The sequence below is a fragment of the Corylus avellana genome, chromosome ca5 (assembly GCF_901000735.1).
Source record: "Corylus avellana chromosome ca5, CavTom2PMs-1.0".
In the NCBI taxonomy this organism is placed as follows: Eukaryota; Viridiplantae; Streptophyta; class Magnoliopsida; order Fagales; family Betulaceae; genus Corylus; species Corylus avellana.
The window spans coordinates 5,235,736-5,243,931 of record NC_081545.1 but is presented as its reverse complement, the minus strand read 5'-3'; the positions used below and the strand labels follow the sequence as shown (position 1 = coordinate 5,243,931).

General features: G+C 35.2%; 1 long non-coding RNA gene across 1 annotated transcript; it reads right to left on the bottom strand.

The window, feature by feature from the left end:
- Positions 1–7,141: 7,141 nt before the first annotated feature.
- On the bottom strand, positions 7,142–8,180 carry LOC132183237 (uncharacterized). Its single transcript, XR_009440382.1, has 3 exons — positions 8,087–8,180; positions 7,445–7,918; positions 7,142–7,350 (listed from the first exon to the last, which is right to left on the bottom strand). It is a non-coding gene; the product is annotated as an uncharacterized LOC132183237 (long non-coding RNA).
- Between the last annotated feature and the right edge of the window lie 16 nt (positions 8,181–8,196).

Sequence of the window (8,196 nt, the reverse complement as noted above, 5' to 3'; positions counted from 1 at the left end):
GTTTTATTGTTCTATTTTTGTCATTTATTTTATTATAGTCATAATTTATTTTTGATAAATCGTGTTTGTTTAATTTGTTAGTATTTTTAATTAAACATGTCTACTAGAAAATATGCATCTCGATATGAAAAACTTAAAAAAAAAAAAAAAGCAGACAAATTGATTGAATCTCAAAGAGGAGCTCTAAATAAATTTGTTATTAGCAATAAACAAAATATTGAGGATAATTGAGGTGAAAAACTCATAAATGAACAAGAAACTCATCAAAAAGAATTAGAAAATAATGAAAATGTTATTGATGTATCTAAATCTATTGCTACAAATATTTATGACCCTGGCCAATGGAAAAATATTGATGCAAAATTAAGGGATTTGTTAGTAGAAAATGGTCCAATAAGATACAATACTATAGATTTTCCTAAAGATGAGAACTCTAGGCATTTTTCTAATACATATTATATACGAAAATTATCAAATGGGGAGCAACATAATAGAAAATGGCTAGTCTATTCAAAAGATGTAGATAGAGTATTTTGTTTTTGTTGCAAGTTGTTTAATTCAAAACCTAATAGAATGCAACTAGCTAATGAAAGGATTAATGACTGGAAAAATCTTAGTGCTAAACTAAAAAGTCATGAAACAACCAATGAACATATTACTAACATGATTGATTGGATTGATTTAGAAATGAGATTGTTAAAAAATAAAACAATTGATAAAAATGTCCAAGAACAAATTAATAAAGAGAAAGATCATTGGAAAAGAGTATTATTGAGAATTATTGCTGTAGTAAAGAATCTTGGTAAGAATAATTTGGCATTTAGAGGACAAAATGAAAAAATTTACCAAGAAAATAATGGAAATTTTTTAAGTTTAATTGAAATGATTGCAGAATTTGACCCAGTAATGCAAGAGCATATTCGTCATATTAAAGATGGGGAAATTCATAATCATTATCTTGGACATAATATACAAAATGAATTGATACATTTGTTAGCAACAGAAGTAAAAGGGAGTATTATTGAAAAAGTTAGAGAAGCAAAATATTTTTCAATTATACTTGATTGTACCCCAGATGCAAGTCATCAAGAACAAATGTCTCTCATTCTAAGATGTGTTAATATTTCAGAAAATCCAATAAAAGTAGAAGAACATTTTGTAGAATTTATAATAGTAGATGAAACTACTGGAGAAGGTCTTTTTATTGAAATGATTGGGTTAATCAAAAAACTTGAACTTAACATTAGTGATATACGAGGACAAGGCTATGATAATGGATCTAATATGAAGGGAAAAGAACGAGGGGTGCAAAAAAGACTACTAGATATAAATCCTAAAGCATTTTACACTCCTTGTGGTTGTCATAGTCTTAATCTTGTACTATGTGATATTGCTAATTCATGCCCTAAAGCTATATCTTTTTTTGGAATTGTACAACGTATATATACTTTGTTTTCGTCATCTACAAAACGATGGAAAATATTACTAGATAATGTGCCAAGTTTAACTCTTAAGCCATTATCACAAACACGTTGGGAAAGTCGGATTGAAAGTATAAAAGCAATAAAATTTCAAACTCCACAAATAAGAGAGGCTTTGCTACAATTAGCAAAAACAAGTGAAGATCCTAAAACAAAAAGTGAAGCTAATTGTTTAGCAACCTATGAGATTGAAAGTTTTGAATTCTTATTGAGTATGACTATTTGGTATGATGTTTTATTTGTTGTTAATACTGTTAGTAAAAATTTACAATCGAAAGACATGCATATTGATGTTGCTATAGATCAATTAGAAGGTCTTATTTCCTATTTTAAAACTTATAGAGAAACTGGATTTACATCGGCTATGATTTCATCTAAAGAGATTGCAACCATAATGGAAATAGAACATGTTTTTCGTGAAAAACGTGTAATTCGTAGAAAGAAACAGTTTGATGATAATGCTAATGACGAGACAACACAAACTGCTGAAGAATCTTTTAGAATTGATTACTTCTTATATATAGTAGATCAAGCTATTTCTTCAATTCAAAGTAGGTTTGAACAATTTCAAATATACGAAAATATTTTTGGTTTTTTATTTAATTTTAAGAAATTAAAATCACTAGATGATGATAGTTTGCAAAATAAATGTCTTAATCTAGAATCTTTCCTAAAACATGATCTTGATGGTTTAGATTTATTTTCAGAACTAAAAGTTTTAAAAGAAATTTTACAAATAGAAGAAAATGCTCCAATTGACATATTAAATTATATAAAAAGACTTGATTCTTTTCCAAATGCATGTATCGCTTATAGAATTTTATTGACAATGCCTGTTACAGTTGCTTCTGCAGAAAGAAGTTTTTCAAAATTAAAATTGATAAAATCCTACCTAAGATCAACAATGTCACAAGAGAGATTAAATGGATTAGCCATATTATCAATTGAAAAAAAGATATTAGAAAATCTTGAATATAAAAATTTAATCAGAAATTTTGCATCTCAAAAAGCGAGTAGAAGAATTTTTAAATAAATAAATAAATAAATATATATATATATATATATATGTTACTTTAAAAAAAAAAAAAAAAAAAAATTTAGGCCCAATTTCAAAGTTTTGCCTAAGGCCCCAAAATATGTTGAGCCGGCCCTGCATCTAGCAAGTCGTCGGCGTCGTACATGGCATCCTTGAGCTTTCGAAGCCAATCTTTGACAGTGTGGTTGTGGGCCTACTTCTCCTCTGCATCCAAAAGCACAGCTTGGATGGTGGAAACGGTGTCCCTGAGCTTTCGAAGCTCATCTTTGAAACCCCATAACACTCCAATCTCTTGGAGAACAAGATAGCCCAAACTCCTAGTGATGCTCCCAACAGTGTCGTAGAGAACTATTTCAGCCATTTGTGGAGTGTGGGTGGTGAGTCCAGTAAACCGATCTTGAGGTATTATTGATGAGAGGTGCATGGAATATACTATTGATGATTCAAAGGTGCATCGTTGACTTGACGTTAAAACTTTAAAGGGAGTCAATGAGATATGATGTGGCCATATGCGTCTCATATTTCACTTCTCAAATCTTCTTATCATCTCGCTGAACCAATTTCCAAATCTCAAAAATGGGTGGCTCATAGCCGTGTGGTCTTATGAATAAGAAAGTATGATGTGGCCATGTGCGGCTCATATTTCACTTCTTAAATCTTCTTATCATCTCGCTGAACCAATTTCCAAAGGTCAAAAATGGGTGGCAAATAGGCGTGTGGTCTTATATGAATAATAAAGTATTTCATTAACAAATTAAGAAATTTTGATACATTATATGGAAAAAGTTCATCCTATTCAAGTTATTACGGAAATGACGATGTCTCTTTTAAACTTTTAGGCTCCGTTTACTTCGATGTAAAATGGTTTTCATCAGAGTCAAGGTCCTGGCAGAGTCCCGAGCAGATCCTAGGGAGTCCTGGTCAAGTCCTGAGCCGGTCCCAGGCAAATCCAGGCGAGGTCGGGGTCGGATCTTGGTAGGGTCCATCGATTTGAAAATGAGATGCTCAAAGTTGGAAAATGGTTTACGGTTTTCCAAACCGTAAACCATTTTCCGAAAATTAAAGAAGAATTTTCGTTTAAAAGGAAAATATTTTCCGTCGACCATTATTTTACGTCACAGTAAACACTGTAAAATGCGGAAATCATTTTCTGATAACAATTTTACCTCGAAGTAAACGAAGCCTTAATTGAAATAATATCTCTCTAAACTACCAAAAATTTGTCAATATCTCCGTAAGACTACAAAAAAAAAAAAAAAAAAAATTCCAGATTATCAATTTTGTCAATTAATTCTACAATCATAGATTCTTCTTTAATTTGTCAAAACATTTAGAGAAAGAATATCTATCTAGTTTATAACCTTATGGGGCAAATCCAAATCCGCATTCTTTGCAAAATTTCCTTCTATATATTGCTGCATGCCTATATATGATCATTTCTAATTTTTAGAAAGATAATATGTTTATACCATCTAAAATATAACAATTTAGGTCATCAAAGGTTTATCAATAAATTTATACCATATATATTCAAAATTTCCTTGTTGAAAATCTATTAAATTTCATACAAAATGTTTTAGTTATAATTAAAGTGCTAACATGCATGAAACCCTCCACACCATGCATACGGGTATGTGGGGAAAAAAAGGTTTTATGGCCGTTAAGTTGGACATGAGTAAGGCTTATGATCGGGTGGAATGGCGATTTCTGGAGGCGGTGATGCGGAGGATGGGTTTTGGTGAGAGGTGGATCAAATTGGTGATGATGTGTGTCTCTTCGGCCCAATTTGCGGTATTGATAAATGGAGAACCTTGTGGCCACATTACTCCTACAAGGGGAATTAGGCAAGGAGACCCTCTTTCTCCTTATCTCTTTCTTCTCTGTGCGGAGGTATTGAGCTCTATGGTGACTGAGGCAAATAGGGTTGGGATGTTATCTGGGGTGCCCACCTCCAAAAGGGGCCCTAAGATTAGCCACCTATTTTTTGCCGATGATAGTTTGTTATTTTGCAGGACTAATATTGCACAATGGAGTAATTTGACGGCAATTTTGAAAACGTATGAGGAGGCATCGGGGCAAAAAATGAACAGCAATAAGACATCCATCTTTTTCAGTAGAAATACTCCAAGGGGTGAGAAGGAAATGATAATGGAGTTTGCACGAATTCCCACCACAACTAGGTATGACAAATATCTGGGTTTACCGGCATTGGTGGGGCGATCGCGAATGAAAGCTTTTCGAAGCTTAACGGAAAGGGTGCGGAAAAAATTCCAAGATTGGAAATTACGATTCCTCTCCCAAGCCGGGAAGGAAATACTGTTGAAGGCAGTCATCCAAGCCATGCCCTCGTACTGTATGAGTGTTTTCCTTCTTCCAAAGTCTTTATGCTCGGAGATAAATTCTCTTATGACAAGATTTTGGTGGGGACATAAAGAGAGGGACAAAAAATTGCTTGGATGAGTTGGAGTAGGATGGGGATTTCGAAGACACAGGGTGGATTGGGTTTCCGGGATCTAGCTTGTTTTAACAAAGCCCTCCTTGCAAAGCAAGTTTGGAGGATGTGGACAATGCCGGACTGTTTAGTAGCCCAAATAATGAGAGCCAAATATCATCCAGAGTGCACGATACTTGAGGCCTCATTACGGAAGAAACCATCATATGCGTGGAGAAGCATCCAAAGCTCGTGTGCACTCATTCGGGAGGGTTTGGTTTGGAGGATTGGGGACGGAAAATCAGTGCGTATATGGGAAGACCGTTGGATCCCCAACCCGTTAACATATAGAGTACAATCTTACCCCATTTTGCTTGATCGGACAGCCACTGTGAGCCACTTAATTGATGCGAATGGCCATACTTGGAAACATAATCTGCTGGGACAGCTTTTTTCGGAAGAGGAATGTAATATGATAAAGGCGCTTCCTATCAGTACAACAAACCAGAAAGATAAGCAAATCTGGAGGGGTACAAAAGGGGGTGTATTTTCTGTCAGGAGTGCCTATTATATTCAAAAGGAATGGGAAGACATGCAGCTGGCTGAGTGCTCTTCTCAGACGCGAACCAGCAAGATATGGAAGACAATCTGGAAGCTACAGCTCCCACCAGTAGAGAAGATGTGGTTTTGGAAGGCATGCCATGATATCTTACCTACAAGAGATGCATTATTTCGCCGAAAGGTGATCTCTGACCCGAGTTGCCCAATCTGTGGCCTTGAAGCGGAAACGGGATTTCATATTCTTTGGAGATGTTCATCGGCTCAGGATGTGTGGAGTGGGGGCAGGGTTATTTTTCAAAAAAGTGTTTTTGAAGGCCCGGCCTTCTTACAAGTTGCCGAAGGGATGTTGAATAAGTGTGACAGGGAGGAATTCCAGAATTTTGTGGTAATTGCCCGACGAATTTGGCTCAGACGAAATGCTTTCTTGCATGAAGGAGTTTTCTCTCATCCAGATACCATCATCAGACAAGCAAATGCCACCGTACAGGAATTCCAAGAGACCATGCGGGGGGATCATTGTTCCGGGCAACTGGAAACACCGACAGGATTGGGTCAGCAATGGCCTCTCCCAACGGACTGGTTTTTAGTAACTTGGGACGCAGCTCTGGGCACTCGAACAGGGCCTGTAGGTTACGGAGCTCTCATCCGAAATCACCATGGAGATTTACTAGCAGCACAGAGTCTTACACGGGTTGGCTTACTGGAACCAGATCCAGCTTGCACGTCAAATGGGCTGCTTAAAAATTCATCTACAGGGGGATGCTAAGGTGATTGTTGAAGCTGTGAACTCGAGTGCACAAGACTGGAGCAGGAGAGGACACCTCACTGATGATTTACGCTTGACTCTTGCTTTTTTCACACAATGGAAGATGGAGTACATCCCGAGAGACAAAAATCAGGGAGCTCATGAGCTGGCACGGATGGCAACAGAGCAGCCAATGGAGAGAGTGTGGTTTTCTGATTATCCTGAATGTATTCATGACCTCTGTGAACCAGATCATATTGCTCGGAGCATGTTGTGATTGCTTATTTGAGAATGAAATAAGATAAGCTACTTTTATCAAAAAAAAAAAAAAATTAAAGTGCTAACAACGTCTATCTTTGTGTGTGGCCAATGTCAAATCCTTCTCAAATATAATGTGATCTTCAATTTTTCCCAGTTGCTAACTAGTTTCCCTGTCTCCTAATTCCTTAATTCCCTCTAATTGCTTACTCTCTTCAATTTTCTCTAAATTCTCATTCTCCTTAATTTTCTCTAATTCATTATTTTTTGAAATCGGTGAACATAAATCATGATGAGTAGGTGAAATAATTGTTGATAATTTTTTTTTTTTTTTTTTTTCATTTGCTTCTTTTTGTTGATCATTCAAAAAAAATTCCACTTTTGCTTTTTGTTCTACCAATTCTTTTTTCTCTTATCAGACTTCAATTTGTCTAATTTTATTCTATTATCAATTTTAACTTTCTCTAACCCTTTAAAAAAAAAAAAAAAAATTGACATTCTCTTTGATTTCATTCATAGATTTATAATAATCATTTCTAATTTTATGTCTTTTTAATTTCGAAAATATCATAAAAAACCATTCCCTTTTTTCATCAATTTCTTTTGATATAAATTAATTTTCAGAGAAATCAATGTCTAAACACAATAATAAACCAACTCAATCCAACCTGATACAATGGATTGAAAAAAGTACGAAGACTCACTTGGTACTTTGTTCTGTTCAAAAATGAAACAAAACAAAATAAAAAATAAAAATAAAACAGACTCAATCTTGGGATGGGAAGCAGCACCATTTGTTGTTGCATCCATAGGCTCGGCTTCAGTTGACTCATTTTACCTGCAACACACAAATAATCCCAACAAATAACAATTCCATTACATAACTCAGGATAATATAGTTCTAGTTTACCAATTATCATGTTCCAACTTACTTTTCTTCTTTTTCTTTGAGCCCAAGGCTAACAAGGCCTTGATTTCGGGATCATCTGTTGTCTTTGCGGGCTGCAGCTCCTGCAGAGGATGAGATGTGACTCTATTCGAACCATTTGGCATTGGCAAAACTGTGAATTTGATGTGAGCAACATAATCTCCTGCTTTTAACCCAGATACAAGTTTCCTACCGTTTGGCTTCTCATGAAGAATAGGATATGGCTGCAAGAGTTCATGATTAACTCATTCATCAAAAGACAATGTTTTAAAAAATGCGGTGAAGGCACAACACATCTAGCTGTGAATGGCATGGGAGGAAATTTCTGATTTATTTCACTGAAAATAAACCTAGATGCTTTCATCTTCAAGTGGTAGTTCCTGTCAAACTGCTTCAGTTGATGGAGAAAGACACATTCAACAATTTTGCAGTCATAAGCCGCAACAACATTCTGAATTGCATCAGTTACATCTTTGTTCTGCCAAAGAACCAAGGTTTAGGGAGAAAATTGATAAAAGGAGAAGAAGGTAGGAATTCACTTTTCCTAATAAAACCACAGTAAAAATAATCACTAAGTTTAGATTATAGAAATTAGAAAGAAAAGACTAGAAGAATGGCAGCCATGTATAGCACTCTGCAATATTACCTTTTATCATTTTAAAATTTGCCATGTATAGTACAGGAAGAAATTGAGCAACCTGGCCCAACAGGTTGAATTTTCAAGCACTGCATACACAATATTTCAGCCGTAGCTTT